Source organism: Gorilla gorilla, chromosome 12 (genome assembly GCF_029281585.2).
Source record: "Gorilla gorilla gorilla isolate KB3781 chromosome 12, NHGRI_mGorGor1-v2.1_pri, whole genome shotgun sequence".
Taxonomy (NCBI): Eukaryota; Metazoa; Chordata; class Mammalia; order Primates; family Hominidae; genus Gorilla; species Gorilla gorilla.
In genome coordinates this window covers 33,123,462-33,141,471 of record NC_073236.2, presented here as the reverse complement: position 1 = coordinate 33,141,471, position 18,010 = coordinate 33,123,462, and the positions used below count along the sequence as shown (strand labels likewise).

General features: G+C 39.1%; 1 long non-coding RNA gene across 1 annotated transcript in view; it reads right to left on the bottom strand.

The window, feature by feature from the left end:
- The window catches only part of LOC109028284 (uncharacterized), an 86,331-nt gene extending 74,298 nt beyond the window's left edge, over positions 1-12,033 (bottom strand). The window contains exons 1-3 of the long non-coding RNA XR_010129793.1: positions 11,244-12,033; positions 10,584-10,704; positions 7,710-7,995 (exon numbers count right to left, since the gene is read on the bottom strand). This is a non-coding gene — a long non-coding RNA (uncharacterized lncRNA). The remainder of the gene's footprint in view (positions 1-7,709; positions 7,996-10,583; positions 10,705-11,243) is intronic.
- Positions 12,034-18,010: the final 5,977 nt, after the last annotated feature.

Below are 18,010 nucleotides of genomic sequence, written 5' to 3'. Positions count from 1 at the left end.
TGTCAAAAGAAAATATACAAACATCCAACAAAGTGAAAAAAATGCTCAACATCACTAATTATCAGGGAAATACAAATTAAAACCACAATGAGATATCACCTTTCTCTTGCAAGAATGGCCATAATTAAAAAGTCAAAATACAATAGATGTTGGCGTGGATGTGGTGGAAAGGTAACACATCTACACTGCTGGTAGGAATGTAAACTAGTACAACCACTATGGAAAACAGTATGGAAAAACTAGTTTTCCAATGTGGAAAACACATATTTTTTTTTTTTGGTTTTTTATTTTACTTATTTATTTATTTTTTGAGACAGAGTCTTGCTCTGTTGCCCAGGCTAGACTGCAGTGGCACCATGTTGGCTCACTGCAAGCTCCACCTCCCAGGGTTCACGCCATTCTCCTGCCTCAGCCTCCCAAGTAGCTGGGACTACAGGCACCCGCCACCATGCCCGGCTAATTTTTTGTATTTTTTAGTAGAGACAGGGTTTCACCGTGTTAGCCATGATGGTCTTGATCTCCTGACCTCGTGATCTGCCTGCCTCGGCCTCCCAAAGTGCTGGGATTACAGGCGTGAGCCACTGCGCCAGGCCGAAAAACAGTTTTAAAAGACCAAAAGTAGAACTACCATTGGATCCGGCAATCCTGCTATTGGGTAAGTACCCAAAGGGAAATAAGTCACTATATGAAAAAAGATACATGCACACACATGCATGTTGATAGCAGCACAATTTGCAGTTGCAAAGATATGGAATCAACCTAAGTGCCCATCAACCAACGAGTGAATAAAGAAAATGTAGTATATATACACCATGGAATACAACTCAGACATAAAAAGAAATAAAATAATGTCTTTTGCAGCAACTTGGGTGGAGTTGGGGGCCATTATTTTAAGTGAAGTAACTCAAGGATGGAAAACCAAATATCATATGTTCTCCCTTATAAGTGGGAGCTAAGATATGAGGATGCAAATACATAAGAATGATATAATGGACTTTGGGGACTCAGGGGAAGAGTGGGAGAGGTATAAGTGATAAAAGACTACATGTTGGGTACAGTGTACACTGCTCAGGTGACAGGTACACCAAAATCTCAGAAATTACCACTAAAGAACTTATCCATGTAAGCAAAAACTACCCGTACCTCCAAAACTATTGAAATAAAAATACAAATTAAAAAACAATTAATATCTATCCTTCTCAAGCTTTTCCAAAAAATTGAAACGGAGGGAACACTTTCTAACTTATTCTGTAAGGACAGCATTACCCTGATATGAAAACCAGGCAAAGATATTCCAAGAAAAGAAAGCTACAGACCAATATCCCTTATGAATAAAGATGCAAAAATCCACAACAAAATGCTAGCAAATAAAATCCAACAGCATATTAAAAGGATTTTATACCATATCTAAGTGGAATTCAGCCCAGGAAAGCAAGGATGATCCAACATTAGAAACCCAATGTATTATATGACATTAATAGGATAAAGGTGTGTGGGGGCGAGGAGAAATTCAGGATCATCTCAACTGCAGAAAATGCATTCAACAAAATCTGCCACACTTTCATGATAAAAATCCTCAGGCCGGGCATGGTGGCTCACATCTGTAATCCCAGCACTTTGGGAGCCTGAGGTGGGTGGATCATGAGGTCAGGAGTTTGAGACCAGGCTGGTCAACATGGTGAAACCCCGTCTGTACTAAAAACAAACAAACAAACAAACAAACAAAAAATTAGCTGGGCTTGGTGGCAGGTGCCTGTAGTCCCAGCTACTCAGGAGGCTGAGGCAGAAGAATCACTTGAACCCGAGACACGGAGGTTGCAGTAAGCCAAGATCGAGCCACTGTACTCCAGCCTGGGTGACAAAGCTAGACTTCGTCTCAAAAGAAAAAAAAATCCTCATATAAAATTAGAAATTGAAGGGGAATCCCTTAACATAAAATAAGGGCATTTATGAAAAACCCATAGTCTAAATCATATTCACTGGTTAAAGACTAAAACTTTCCCCTAAGGTCAGGAACAAAACAAGGAGGACCCCTTTTACCACTTTCATTTAACATTATACTGGAAGTTCTAGCCAGAGAAATCAGAAATGAAAAATAAATAAGAAGCATCGAAAGATCTCTATTCACTGATAAACCTAGATATAGAAAATCCCAAATAATCCACTACTACAGCTAATAAACAAATTCAGCAAAGGTACAGCTGAACACAAAAATCACGTGTTCTTAAAAAGGCACAGTGAATAATTTAAAAACTAAATTAAGACAATTCCATTTATAATAGCATAAAAATGATAAAAAACCTCAAATTAAATGTTATCAAGGAAGTGAAAGTATTACACAATGAAAACTACAAACCATTGCTGAAAGAAATTAAAGAATACCTAAATAAATGGAAATATGCCTTGTGTTCATGGATTGGAAGACTTGATATTGCCACAATGGCAATACTTAAACAGATCTAGTTTCAATACAATCTATGTCAAAATTTGAATAGCCTTTTTGCAGAAATTGAAAAGCTAATTATCAAATATGTAAGGAATTGCAAAAGATCTCGAACAGCTTAGACAGTATTATTGAAAAAGAAGAGTAAAGTTGGAGGACCCACACTTTCTAATTTCAAAACTTATTACAAAGTTAACAACAATCAAAACAGTGTGGCACTGTTTATCCTTATGGATAAACATATAGATGAGAAAAATAGAATTGTGATTCCAGAAATAAGCCCATACATTTATGGTGATTAATTTTTGACGGGGTGCAAAGACCATTCAATGAGGAAAGAATAGTCTCTTCAACAAATAGTGCTTAGACAACGAAATAGCCACATGCAAAAGAATGAAGTTGAACTCTTATTTCATACCATATAGAAAAACTAACTCAAAATGTATCAAAGACCTAAATGCAAGAGCTAAATCTACAAAACTCTTAGAAGAAAACCTATGGTTAAATCTTCCTGATCTTGAATCTGAGATTAGGTTCTCAGATACAGATTAGGTACATACATGTTCTTAGACATGACCCCAGAAGCATGAACAACAAATTAAGAAATATATAAATTGGGCTCCATCAAAATTTAAAACTTTTGTACACCAAATGTTATTATTAGGAAAGTTTAAAAATAGCCTACAGAATGGGAGAAAAAAATTGCAAATCTCTAAATGATGTGTCTATATAAAGAACTTTAACTACTCAACAATAGAAAGACAAACAACTCAATTAAAACGAAATGGTCAAAGAGTTTATATAGGTATTTCTCCAAAGAAGATCTACAAATGGCCAACAAGCACAGGAAAAGATGTTCAATATTTTAGTTATTAGAGAAATACAAATCAAAACCACGATGAGATACCACTTCACTAGCAGGATGGCTATAATTAAAAAAAATATATTAAACACCAAGTGTTGGTGAAGATGTGGAGTAAATCATACATGGCTAGTGATGATGAGGTTTGTGGAAAACAGTTTGGCAGTGGTCAAAAAGTTGAACATAGAATTACTATATAACTCAGCAATTTCACTCCTAGGTATATACCCCAAAGAAATGAAAATGAGTTCTCAAACAAATACATGTACATACGTGTTCAAAAGAGCTCTATTCAAAATAGACAAAAGTTGGAAACAACCCAGATGTCCGTCAACAGAGGAATGTATAAACAAATTATGATATACACATATAGTGGAATATTATGCAGCCATAAAAAGAAGTGGAGTACTGATAAATGCTATAACATGAACAAACTTCAAAAACATTATGCTAAATGAAAGAAGTCAGGCCCACAAAAAATTATACAGGGTTATTGTATAATTTCATTTATATGAAATATCCAGGATAGGTAAACCCATAAAACAGATCGGTGGTTGACAGAGACAGGAGGAAAGGACAGGTGGGATTTGACTGCTTACATGGTTTTATTTTGCAGTGATGAAAATATTTTGAAACTAAACAGAGGTGGTACTTCTATAACATTGTAAATATGCTCAATGTCACCAAACTGTTCACTGTAAAATGGTTAACTTTATGTTATGTGACTTTTACCTCAATCTTTTTTATAAAAGCAAGACAAATTTATTTGCTGTATTATAAACATACAAAATTTGAAAGAGTTTGCTTTTTAAAAAAAGTAACCATTTACTGGTACCAAAACGGATATATAGACCAATGGAACAGAACAGAAGCCTCAGAAATAATGCCACACATCTACACCCATCTGATTTTTGACAAACCTGACAAAAACAAGCAATGGGGGAAAGGATTCCCTATTTAATAAATGGTGTTGGGAAAACTGGCTAGCCATATGCAGAAAACTGAAACTGGATCCCTTCCTTACACCTTATGCAAAAATTAACTCAAGATGGATTAAAGACTTAAATGTTAGACCTAAAACCATAAAAACCCTAAAAGCCCTAGAAGAAAACCTAGGCAATACCATTCACAACACAGGCATGAGCAAAGACTTCATGACTAAAACACCAAAAGCAATGGCAACAAAAGCCAAAATTGACAAATGAGATTTAATTAAACTAAAGAGCTTCTGCATAGCAAAAGAAACTGTCATCAGACTGAACAGGCAACCTACAGAATGGGAGAAAATTTTTGCAATCTATCCTTCTTACAAAGGGCTAATATCCAGAATCTACAAGGAACTTAAAGAAATTTACAAGTAAAAAAAAAAAACCATCAAAAAGTGGGCAAAGGATATGAACAGACACTTCTCAAAAGAAGACATTTATGTGGCCAAAAAACATATGAAAAAAAGCTCATCATCACTGGTCATTAGAGAAATGCAAATCAAAACCACAATGAGATACCAAAACCACAAAGAGATTGCCAGCTAGAATGGCAATCATTAAAAAGTCAGGAAACCACAGATGCTGGAGAGGATGTGGAGAAATAGGGATGCTTTTACACTGTGGGTAGAAGTGTGAAATAGTTCAACCATTGTGGAAGACAGTGTAGCGATTCCTCAAGGATCTAGAACCAGAAATACCATTTGACCCAGCAATACCATTACTGGGTATATACCCAAAGGATTATAAATCATTCTACTATAAAGACACATGGAAATGTATGTTTATTGCATCACTGTTCACAATAGCAAAGACTTGGAACCAACCCAAATGCCCATCAGTGACAGACTGGATAAAGAAAATGTGGTATATATACACCATGGAATACTATGCAGTCATAAAAAAGGATGAGTTCACATCCTTTTCAGGGACATGGATGAAGCTAGAAACCATCATTCTCAGCAAACTTACACAGGAACAGAAAATGAAACACCCCATGTTCTCAGTCATTAAGTGGGAGTCGAACAATGAGAACACATGGACACAGGGAGGGCAACATCACACACTAGGGCCTGTCAGTGGGGGTGGGGGGCTAGGGGAGGGATAGCATTAGGAGAAATACCTAATGTTGATGATGGGGTGATGGGTGCAGCAAACCACCATGGCACGTGTATACCTATGTAACAAACCTGCACGTTCTGCACATGTATCCCAGAACTTAAAGTATATGTGTGTGTGTGTGTGTGTGTGTGTGTGTGTGTGTGTGTGTGTGTATACAGTCACCATTGAAAGTAATAAGAAAATTTTATCGCGTGGCTAGAAACAGGTAAATTTTACAGAGCAACTTTCCTTTATGATGGAAATAATCAACCAGAAAATTGAAAAAAGGAAAAAGATTCTATTTGCATGTCAGAAAAACAAGAAAATACCTAGGAATAAACCTAATAAGACAGGTTCAAGGTCTGGATGAATGTGATGTCATGTTCCTGATTGAGGAAAAATCAAACAAAAGTTGAGGAAGCTGTGGGGAGGCAGTGGGTACACAGGGCCAGTCCCTCCTCCTGTCCCCACAGAGAACCTGTTCTGTGTCCTCCTCCTTGGGGAGATATACCTCAGCATCATTTATACTTTACTATGTTCCTGCTAAGTGAAATGTTTCAAGTGATTCCAACAGCAAATGTGTCAGACCCTATTCAAAGCATTGGGATGCACCAACTCTGACCACACAGAGCAGGGGGTGGGGATATGGAGTTGTCAGGAGGGTGAGAGGCTTACATTTTAAACGTAGGTCAATGTATGTGAAGGAAAAATACAAAATCCCATTTAGTTGCATGTATTATTTTATTCCTCTCATTCAAAATAGTAATAGTCAAAAGAGTACTACATATATATATATATATATATATATATATATATATTTTAATGAAACTTAAGAAATACTGGCCAGGGCCAGGCGTGGTGGCTCACGCCTGTAATCCCAGCACTTTGGGAGGCCGAGACGGGTGGATCACGAGGTCGGGAGATCGAGACCATCCTGGCTAACACAGTGAAACCCTGTCTCTACTAAAAACACAAAAACAAAATTAGATGGGTGTGGTGGCAGGCACCTGTAGTCCCAACTACTTGGGAGGCTGAGGCAGGAGAATGGCGTAAACCTGGGAGGCAGAGCTTGCAGTGAGCTGAGGTCACACCACTGCACTCCAGCCTGGGCAACAGAGTGAGATTCCGTCTAAAAAAAAAACTAATAAATAAAAGTCTAAAAGTTAGCCATGTTACCATCCCCTAGAAATGGTTATAACTATTTAAATATTTAAACTTCTAATGGTATATTTTGAGACAGATTATATTACAAAAATCAGTACAGAGTTGCCTGGTTTTCTGCCTCACCCTTTTAATTATAAACATTTGTAAACGTGACATTGAAAAAGTAGAATAAAATCATAAAGCATCATATATTTTTTTCTCAAAAACGTCCTAACAAAAGTGCTTTTGAGGCCGATTTTGGGAGAATCTTTTGCATAAAACTTGACCCAGTTCATAATTGATCTTGGGTGACATTTAAAAGAGGTGACAATTGAGGAAGTTGCTGTTCCCATAAGGATCACATGAGGACAATCCCAGGAAGCCCGGCTGCAAAACCAGAGACATTGGGTACAGCCCACTGGAGCGTCAGCCTCACCGCCGGGGACACTGGTCTCAGGGATAGGAAGTGTGTGGAGGGGGTGGGAAGGAGGAATAGCAGTGCCCACAGGGTTTCCAGGGCCAAGGGAGGCCCTCAAGGGGCCTAGGATCAGGACTGTTTACCAACCAATATTAAAGTATTTTAATATTTTAATAATAAAATATTATTAAAATATTATTGTACTGGTGCAACCACACCAGTACATCTCAGCTAAACATCAGCCCTGGCCACAACAGTATTATTTCAATAATTAGGATGTCCACTTCCATGCAATAGTCAAAACTTTGATTTTCTCTACTTCTCCACCTCAGACCTGCTTCAAACTGGGAAGAAAGCTCACTGAGTATGTCTATCTGGGGGAAGAAAGGCATGAAAGAGAGATGAAGAACAGAAAAGGCCCTATTTAATCTGATGTTACAGAATGTTCACAACTGGCTCTATCCCTGAAAGATTCCTATTGAGAGATCCACAGTGATTTCCCATTTTGCACACCCAGTTATGTCTCAAGATACAAGCAATGTGGCTCTCCCTGCTGACTCCTTTCAGGCACCACTTCCAGCATCCGCCCCTGGAGGTGCAACCCACAGCCTCTCCACTGGTGCCCTTCAACTCTTGGTCAGGGTCCCTTCTGCACAGCTCCACCTCAATTACCTCTTAGACTGTACTTGACTCATGGGACCCCCTTGTCACGCAAATGATGAAAGTGTAGGCACCCACAGCACTTTCCTCTCTTCTTACCGTGGTTCCTGGTTCCTCTCAGTGTCTTGGACCTGTGGTTTTCACAGGCAGAGGTCCAACATTTGCTTCTTAATTTACTCCTAGAATCCAGGGAGATGATACAAGCTCATAGAATAGCCTCCTTACAGGCCCTCCTGCCAGGCAAGGATGTGGGAGAGTAAATATTCAACCGCACCCAGCAACATTCTCCTGAGAAATCTCCCTATTCAACCATTCAATGCAATTGTCTTCTATCCTTGAATGGATCTTGAACGAAGGTCTGTCACAAAGCTATTCACCAATTCATCTGCAAAATCCAAGAAGATGATTAAGCATCATTTTTATAATGACTAAGGACTTGACATCTTTTGTTTTGTTTTTTTTGAGACGCAGTCTTGCTCTGTCGCCCAGGCTGGAGTGCAGTGGCGCGATCTCGGCTCACTGAACGCTCTGCCTCCCGGGTTCACGCCATTCTCCTGCCTCAGCCTCCCGAGTAGCTGGATTACAGGCGCCCGCCACCACGCCCAGCTAATTTTTTGTATTTTTAGTAGAGACGGGGTTTCACCGTGTTAGCCAGGATGGTCTCTATCTCCTGAGCTGGTGATCCGCCCGCCTCGGCCTCCCAAAGTGCTGGGATTATAGGCGTGAGTCACCGCGCCAGCCTGTGACATAGAAGTCATTCCATGTCATTAAATATTCCACAATATGTTGTTTACGGTTGAGTATTATTCTAGCCCCCTTTTGATGGACATTTAGATTGCTTCCAGTTTGAGGTTATTATAAATAAGCTGTGACAGTTTTATAGCCAGGTATTTCTGTATATTTACTTTTTTTTTTTTTTTTTTTGAGACGTAGTCTTGCTCTGTCGCCCAGGCTGGAGTGCAATGGCGCGATCTCCGCTCACTGCAAGCTCTGCCTCCCGAGTTCACGCCATTCTCCTGCCTCAGCATCCTGAGTAGCTGGGACTACAGGGGCCCACCACCACGCCCGGCTAATTTTGTTTTTGTATTTTTAGTAGAGACGGGGTTTCACCTTGTTAGCCAGGATGGTCTTGATCTCCTGACCTTGTGACCTGCCCGCCTCGGTCTCCCAAAGTGCTGGGATTACAGGCGTGAGCCACCGCACACAGTCTGTATATTTACTCTGTTAGGGGAAATTCCTAGATATCTAATTTCTACCAAATTTTCAATGGGTATAAAAGACACTTGAAAATGTAGTGCTTATTGTCATATTGTCCTCTGTTCCTCTGTGAAGATTTAGATATTTAGGTTAACAACAGCACTATATGAGTGATTGATTCCCCAGAAACCGGGATTTTTATTTTTCACTTTTTTTTTTTTTTTTTTTGAGATGGAGTCTGGCTCTGCCGCCCAGGCTGTAGTGCAGTGGCGCGATCTCGGCTCACTGCAAGCTCTGCCTCCCGGGTTCATGCCATTCTCCTGCCTCAGCCTCCCGAGTAGCTGGGACTGCAGGCGGCTGCCACCACGCCTGGCTAATTTTTTGTATTTTGTAGTAGAGACAGGGTTTCACCGTGTTAGCCAGGATGGTCTCATCCCCTGATCTCGTGATCCGCCCGCCTCGGCCTCCCAAAGTGCTGGGGTTACAGGTGTGAGCCACGGCGCCCAGCCTATTTTTCACTTTTAAAAAAATCATAATGACAGGCAAGAGAGATATCTCATCGTGCTTTCCAATTTGCACATGAAAAATGTGTAACCCCAATGATAGAATGGTCTTGATGTCACCTACAATTAAACTAAAACTAAATTAGCAAGACAAGCAAATTACCCTCACATGCAAACTGGCAGCCAAGGAATGACAGATACAACAGACATCTTGATATGGGAGGTGGCTTAGAGTTACCAGCCTCAGGAGAGAGGAGCTCTATTGCACACCCTTAAGTAGGAAATATTGACTCTAACAAGCAGAATTTTAAAGTGGGATATTTTATGCCTTAACATCTTTAATAGTTTACTTTAGGCTCGAGAGTTATCTATTATTAGTATTCTGTCCATTTACCTAGGCTTTTAGAAAAACTCAGGTTTTATCAGTCATACTTGGTAATAGCCTATTCTTTCATAATCCTAGAAGCAATTAATGTTACTCCAGAAATGAATGATTTGTATTAATAACAGTTGTCTGTCACTTTTATTTTTCTAAAATTTATTTTGCTGTCTTTATTCAATAAAACAAAAATACTCAGAGTTTATCAGTATCATAATTTCTAGGCTCTAGAACAGTGTTTTTGATTGGTAAAACCTGCCTTAATGCAAAAATCAAACATACAGCCATCCATTAATATTTGGTCAATAGTTCCAATAAGGTCTCATTTGTGAAACAATTCTAAGAAGCATAATAGTTGCAACTTTTTCCTAATGGTATTCACATCACAGTAAAAATACCTGCAAACTATGGTGTTTAATTTTGAATAAGGGAAATGAAAGATGCCCTCTATTGTTGCTACAGGCTGAACGTCTTGCAGGTAAGTGAATTTTTTAAAGGAAATGCTCTTCATGAGCTAAATTAGTGAAATTTATCAAAATAAAACCATAAAAATACATGAAATTTGTTACAGTTTTCATTATTTTGCTCTATCCTATTGTTTCATGGTAAAATTTGCAGGTTGACTGTTCAACAAGTAATTACTAAGCATGTAAAATTTATTTGGAAGATAGCAGTAAAGAAAAGAAACTTCAAGTATCACCCGCTATTCCCATAGCCTCAGCAATCAAGGATGCCTGTGTCATCATCCCCAGGCTCCCTTATATTCCATTATCACCTAAGCAAGGGTATTTTTTTAAATTATGCTTTAAAAACTTTTTGACCCTATTTTGATTTTGAAATTATAAAACATATACCAAAAGTTGTATAAGAATTCATTTTGCAGAGCTCTGATACCTCATCAAATCCTGCAAGCTTCACCCACTTGGAATTTTCTAAACATTTCTTTGCAGGCTGCTTACTTCTCCTTTTTTTTTCTCTTGTTTAAATCCTTCACAGAAATCTCGCATTGCTGGAACTATGGACACAAAGAGAAAGAAAGAGCCCTTGAACATCAAAAGCTTCCCTTACTACTTCTCAGGAAGAGATTACCAGTACAAAGAGAGAGCCTTAACTTCGATAAAATTCAATACATTTTATTCATATTTGCTGAGAAATACATTGAAGACTCTGAAGGATCACCGGTGAATTCAAAGCCCATAACAATCAGGAACCTAGACAATGCTTCCTTATCCCACTTAGGAATAATCTGCTTACCTGGGATTTACTTGACCCGGTTCCCCAAAGTCTACAGAGTACAGACCACTCAGTAAAATAACAGTAATCCACACTAACCTATTCTGGAACCTCGACTCTGTCCCTGAGGTCAGTGTGACCAGTGGTGTTACTGATTGAGAGACAGTGTTAAGTGTGAAGGCAGACCACAAGGTACTCTGATTGGTTCTAGCACGTTGGTGAGGTATTCCCTGTTTCCTTTTTACAATTTGAAAAGTATTTATTCAGTTCCTACTCCATGGAAGACATTATCAGCAATTAAAACAGTACAGTAAGATATACCTCCTGGCAGATCGAGACCATGGTGGCTAACACGGTGAAACTCCATCTCTACAAAAAAATTAGCCAGGCGTGGTGGCGGGCGCCTGTAGTCCCAGCTACTCAGGAGGCTGAGGCAGGAGAATGGCGTGAACCCCGGAGGCGCAGCTTGCTGTGAGCCAAGATGGTGCCACTGCACTCACTCCAGAGGGAGACTCCGTCTCAAAAAAAATAAAAACAAAAACAAAAACAAAAAAAGATATACCTCCCCAAGGAACTTGAAATCTAAGTGGGGATAGGAGGGTTGGAGAGTGGGTTGAGGCGAAGATGCAGTGGATTCGGCAAGCACATAATAACCACCTAACCAGACCTCAAAGCAGCAACAAAAGGAGACGGTTCACACTGCGGGAGGAAGCATGGCCAGGTCGGCTGTCCCGGAAACTGCACAAATCTGATGACACCAAAATTGATGCCTAAGAGGGCCAATTGTGTTGTCACAAGGATGAACCAAACAAGAGGCCATCCTAACTGTTCTGCTCGTGGTATTCATCAGTCTTGGAACGTGGGTCAAGCTCTGTGGTCTGGCCGGTCTCAGCTTCCTGGAGTTCTCTCCAGGTAGAGAAAATGGGGAAAGTACTCTTTTCAGAAAGAACAATGTTAAGAACACGTTTGGGAATTGAATATGAAGACCACTTTGGAAAAAATATTGAAATTTGGGCATTATTTCTATCAGCTGTACTCAACCAGGGGAAATTTTGCTGCCTCGGGACATTCAGCAATGTCTGGAGACATTTTTATTTGTTACAACTGTTGGGGGAGGTGGTGCAGAAGGTCTGAAGAAGAGAATGGAGAGAAAGTGTGTGTAATACAGAAATAAATTGATGGAGAGATAATATGTCCTCAGATATCCTATCAACTGGACATACTCTATTAGACAATGATAGAAAACTTAAAAAATTAAGAATGATGAACTAATAAATCAGAGACTTTAAGAACTTTAATTTTCAGGAAATTACCTAATTAGAAACCACTTAAAAATTAGAAGAAAAAAAAGGCTGTTACATGTTCAAATTTCTTTTTGTCAATAAATGCCCCAGTTACAATTTGGGCAGATTAAAAATCAGAACCTGGAAGAAAAGAAACCAAGAACAGGCTCTCCTGTGCATAAGGAATGAAGCTGAAGTGTGGCTCGGAAAGAAGAAAAGATAGAAATCACAAAAGTATTTTGAAGGAAATATAAATAAGACAGATCTGGAGAATCTGTTAAAGAGCCAAGAGAGAAAAATACAGGTTTACATCCCAGTAATATGCTTCACTTTAAAGGCAATGGGATTACCAAGTAAGGATAGTATTATACTTTATTATCAACAAAATACCTTTATTCTGTTTACACCATTTCTTTAAATGCTCTGGTTTTCATATAGAATGTCCAAACACCTGGTGTGCCTGGGACTGAGGTTATACTCAGGGTGCGGGGCTATCGGCAGTAAAATCTGGACAGTGCCAGGCAAGCTGGCAGTAAGCAAACTCGCTGTATCTTCGTGGGCTTCGATGCTTCAATTTCTTATATGCTAAGCATTTCTTATTTTCATTTTATTTTTTAATTTCTCATTGTGATTTTAAAAACACATACAGGCCAGGCGTGGTGGCTCACGCGGTAATCCCAGCACTTTGGGAGGCCGAGGTGGGCGGATCACCTGAGGTCAGGAGTTCGAGACCAGCCTGGCTAACACAGTGGAAAACCCCATCTCTACTAAAAACTACAAAAAATTAGCTGGGCGTGGTGGCGGGCACCTGTAGTCCCAGCTACTCAGGAGGCTGAGGCAGGAGAATGGCGTGAACCCAGGAGGCAGAGCTTGCAGTGAGCCGAGATCATGCCACTGCACTCCAGCCCAGGCAACAGAGCGAGACTCTGTCTCAAAAAAATTAAAAAAAAATTAAAAATTAAAAAAATATATTTTAAAACACATATGAAATTTACCATTTCAACCACTTTTCAAGTGCACAGTTCAGTAGCGTTCACTTTATGCACAGTGTTGTGTAACAAATCTCCAGAACTTTTTAATCTTGCAAACCTGAAACTAAACCAGTTAAACAACATCTCCCCATTTCTCCATGTCCCCAGTCTCTGGCAACCACCATTGTAGTTTCTGTTTCTATGAATTTGTCTATTTTTGAAACCTCATATAAATGTAATCATACAATACTTGTCTTTTTGTGATTGGCTTATTTCACTTAGTACAATATCCTCAAGGTTCATTCATGTTGTAGCATGTGACAGAATTTTCTTCTTTGTTAAGGTCAAATAGTATTCCATTGTATGTATATTCCACATTTTCTTTATTCATCTTTTAATAGACATTTGGGTTGCTTCCAACTCTTGACTTTTGTGAATAATGCTGCAATTAACATAGGTATGCAGATAACTCTTTGACATAATTATTTTAGTTCTTTTGCATACATACCCAGAAGTGAGATTCCTGGATTGTATAGTAGTTCTATTTTTAATTATTTGGGGAACCTCAGATCATTTTTCCACAGCAGCTGCACCATTTTTTCATTCCCACCAACAGTGTACAAGGGTTCCAGTTTCTTCTCATCCTTCTGATATTTTTTGTTTGGTCTTTTTTTGTAGTGACCATCCTAATGGGTAGGAGATCGCACATTGTAGTTTTAATTTGATTAAAGGCACTGAACATTTTTTTTGTTTGTACTTCTTCTTGGGAGGAATGTCTATTCAAGTTCTTGGCCCATTTTTTTAACAGATTGTCTTTTGTTGTTGAGTTGTAGTGGTTCTCTATAGACAAGTATTCTGGATATTCACCCCTTTTAGATATAATTTGCAAATATTTTCTCTCATTTCACAGGTTGCTTTGTCACTGTTTCTTTGATGTGCAAAAATTTTTAAGTTTGATGTAGTCCTATTTGTCTACCTTTTTCTTTTGTTTCCTATTCTTTTGGTATCATATTCAAGAAATCATTACCAAATTCACTGTCATGAAGCTTTTCTTACACTTTTCTCCTAGGCATTTTACAGTTGTAGGTCTCATGTCTAGGTCTTTAATCAATTTTAAGTTAATTTTTATATATGATGTAAGGTGAAGTTTCAACTTCATTCTTTTGCATGTGGATATCTAGTGTTTACAACACCAATTATTGAAGAGACTGTCCTTTCCCCATTGTTTTGTCTTGGTACCCTTGTTGAAGACCATGTATGTGACAGTTTAATTCTGAACTTCCTGTTCTGTTTCATTGGTCTATATATGTGTCTTTATGCCAGTGTTACACTGTCTTTAATTACTGTAGCTTCAAAATATTTTTAAAATCAAAAGTGTGAGCACTCTAACTTCATTCTTCTTTTTTAAGATTGTTTTGGCTATGCAGGGTCCCTTGAGATTCTATGTAAATTATAGAATGGTTTTATTCCATTTCTGCAAAAAAGTCATTTGCATTTTGATAAGAATTGCATTGAATCAGTAAATCACTTTGGGTACATGGATATCTTAACACTAAGTCTTTCAATTCATGAGTACAGGATGTCTTTCTATTTATTTATGTCTTCTTTAATTTCTTTCAGCAATGTCTTGTAGGTTTTTTGTGTTTTGCTGTGTTTTGTTTTGTTTTGTTGAGACAGGGTCTCACTCTGTTTGCCCAGGCTGGAGTGCAGTGCATGATCTCGGATCACTGCAGCCTCGACCTCCTGAGCTCAGGTGATTCTCCCACCTCAGCCTCCCAAGTAGCTGGGACTACAGGCACATGCCATCATGCCTGGCTATTTTTTGTATTTTTAGTAGAGAGGGGGTTTCGCCATGTTGCCCAACTTGGTCTTGAACTCCTGGACTCAAGCAATCCACCCACCTTGGCCTCCCAAAGTGCTGGGATTACAGGTGTGAGCCACTGCACCCAGCCTGTTTCATAGTTTTCAGTGTGCAAGGTTTTCCCATCCTTGGTTAAGTTTATTCCAAACTATCTTATTCTTCTTGTTACTATTGTTTATGCTATTATAAGTTCTTGATGGGATTGTTTTCTTAAATGCGTTTTTGGATTACTGCCTGTTAGTGTATAAATATGCAATTACTTTTTGTTCACTTTGGATTATAAAATTTTGTTGAATTTATTAGTTCTAACAGTTTTTAGTGCTTTCTACACATAAGATTATGTCATCTGTAAACAGAGACCATTTTACTTCTTGCTTTCCATTTTGGATAGCTGTTATTTCTTTCTCGTATCTAATTTCCCAGGCTAAGACTGTCACGACTATGTTGAATAGAAGTGGTCAGTATGGGCCAGGCGTGGTGGTTCACGCCTATAATCCCAGCACTTTGGGAGGCCAAGGCAGGCGGATCACGAGGTCAGGAGATCGAGACCATCCTGGCTAACACGGTGAAACCCCATCTCTACTAAAAAAATACAAAAAAAAATAATTAGCCGGGCGTGGTGGCGGGCTCCTGTAGTCCCAGCTACTCAGGAGGCTGAGGCAGGAGAATGGCTGAACCCGGGAGGCGGAGCTTGCAGCGAGCCAAGATCGTGCCCCTGCACTCCAGCCTGGGGAACAGAGCGAGACTCCATCTCAAAAAAGAAAAAAAAAAGAAAAAAAGAAAAAAAGAGAAGCGGTCAGTATGGACATTCTTGCCTTGTTCTTTTTTTATTATTATTATTATACTTTAAGTTCTAGAGTACATGTGCACAACATGCAAGTTTGATACATATGTATACATGTGCCATGTTGGTGTGCTGCACCCATTAACTAATCATTTACATTAGGTATATGTCCTAATGCTATCCCTACCCCTCCCCCCACCCCACCACAGGCCCCGGTGTGTGATGTTCCCCTTCCTGTGTCCAAGTGTTCTCATTGTTCAATTCCCACCTATGAGTGAGAACATGTGGTGTTTGGTTTTTTGTCCTTGCCATAGTTTGCTCAGAATGATGGTTTCCAGCTTCATCCATGTGCCTACAAATGACATGAACTCATCCTTTTTTATGGCTGCATAGTATTCCATGGTGTATATGTGCCACATTTTCTTAATCCGGTCTATCATTGATTGACATTTTGGTTGGTTCCAAGTCTTTGCCATTGTCAATAGTGCTGCAATAAACATACGTGTGCATGTGTCTTTATAGCAGCGTGATTTATAATCCTTTGGGTATATACCCAGTAATGGGATAGCTGGATCAAATGGTATTTCTAGTTATAGATCCTTGAGGAATTGCCACACTGTATTCCACAATGGTTGATCTAGTTTACAGTCCCACCAACAGTGTAAAAGCATTCCTATTTCTCCACATCCTCTCAAGCACCTGTTGTTTCCTGACTTTTTAATGATTGCCATTGTAACTGGTGTGCGATGGTATCTCATTGTGGTTTTGATTTGCATTTCTCTGACGGCCAGTGATGATGGGCATTTTTTCATGTGTCTGTTGGCTGCATAAATGTCTTCTTTTGAGAAGTGTCTGTTCATATCCTTTGCCCACTTTTTGATGGGGTTGTTTGTTTTTTTCTTGTAAATTTGTTTGAGTTCTTTGTAGATTCTGGATATGAGCCCTTTGTCAGATGAGTAGATTGCAAAAATTTTCTCCCATTCTGTAGGTTGCCTGTTCACTCTGATGGTAGTTTCTTTTGCTGTGCCCAAGCTCTTTAGTTTAATTAGATCCTATTTGTCAATTTTGGCTTTTGCTGCCATTGCTTTTGGTGTTTTAGACATGAAGTCCTTGCCCATGCCTATGTCCTGAATGGTATTGCCTAGGTTTTCTTCAAGGGTTTTTATGTTTTTAGGTCCAACATTTAAGTCTTTAATCCATCTTGAATTAATTTTTGTATAAGGTGTAAGGAAGGGATCCAGTTTCAGCTTTCTACATATGGCTAGCCAATTTTCCCAGCACCATTTGTTAAATAGGGAATCCTTTCCCCATTTCTTGTTTTTGTCAGGTTTGTCAAAGATCAGATGGTTGTAGATGTGTGGTATTATTTCTGAGAGCTCTGTTCTGTTCTATTGATCTATATCTCTGTTTTGGTAACAGTACCATGCTGTTTTTGGTTACTATAGCCTTGTAGTATAGTTTGAAGTCAGGTAGCATGATGCCTCCAGCTTTGTTCTTTTGGCTTAGGATTGTCTTGGCAATGTGGGCCCTTTTTTGGTTCCTATGAACTTTAAAGTAGTTTTTTCAAATTCTGTGAAGAAAATCATTGGTAGCTTGATGGGGATGACATTGAATCTATAAATTACCTTGGGCAGTATGGCCATTTTCATGATATTGATTCTTCCTATCCATGAGCATGGAATGTTCTTCCATTTGTTTGTGTCCTCTTTTATTTCGTTGAGCAGTGGTTTGTAGTTCTCCTTGAAGAGGTCCTTCAGATCCCTTGTAAGTTGGATTCCTAGTATTTTATTCTCTTTGGAAGCAACTGTGAATGGGCGTTCACTCATGATTTGGCTCTCTGTCTGTTATTGGTGTGTAAGAATGCTTGTGATTTTTGCTCATTGATTTTGTATCCTGAGATTTTGCTGAAGTTGCTTATCAGCTTAAGGAGATTTTGGGCTGAGATGATGGGGTTTTCTAAATATAGAATCACGTCATCTGCAAACAGGGACAATTTGACTTCCTCTTTTCCTAATTGAATACCCTTTATTTCTTTCTCCTGCCTTATTGCCCTGGCCAGAACTTCCAGCACTATGTTGAATAGGAGCAGTGAGAGAGGGCATCCCTGTCTTGTGCCAGTTTTCAAAGGGAATGCTTCCAGTTTTTGCCCATTCAGTATGATATTGGCTGTGGGTTTGTCATAGATAGCT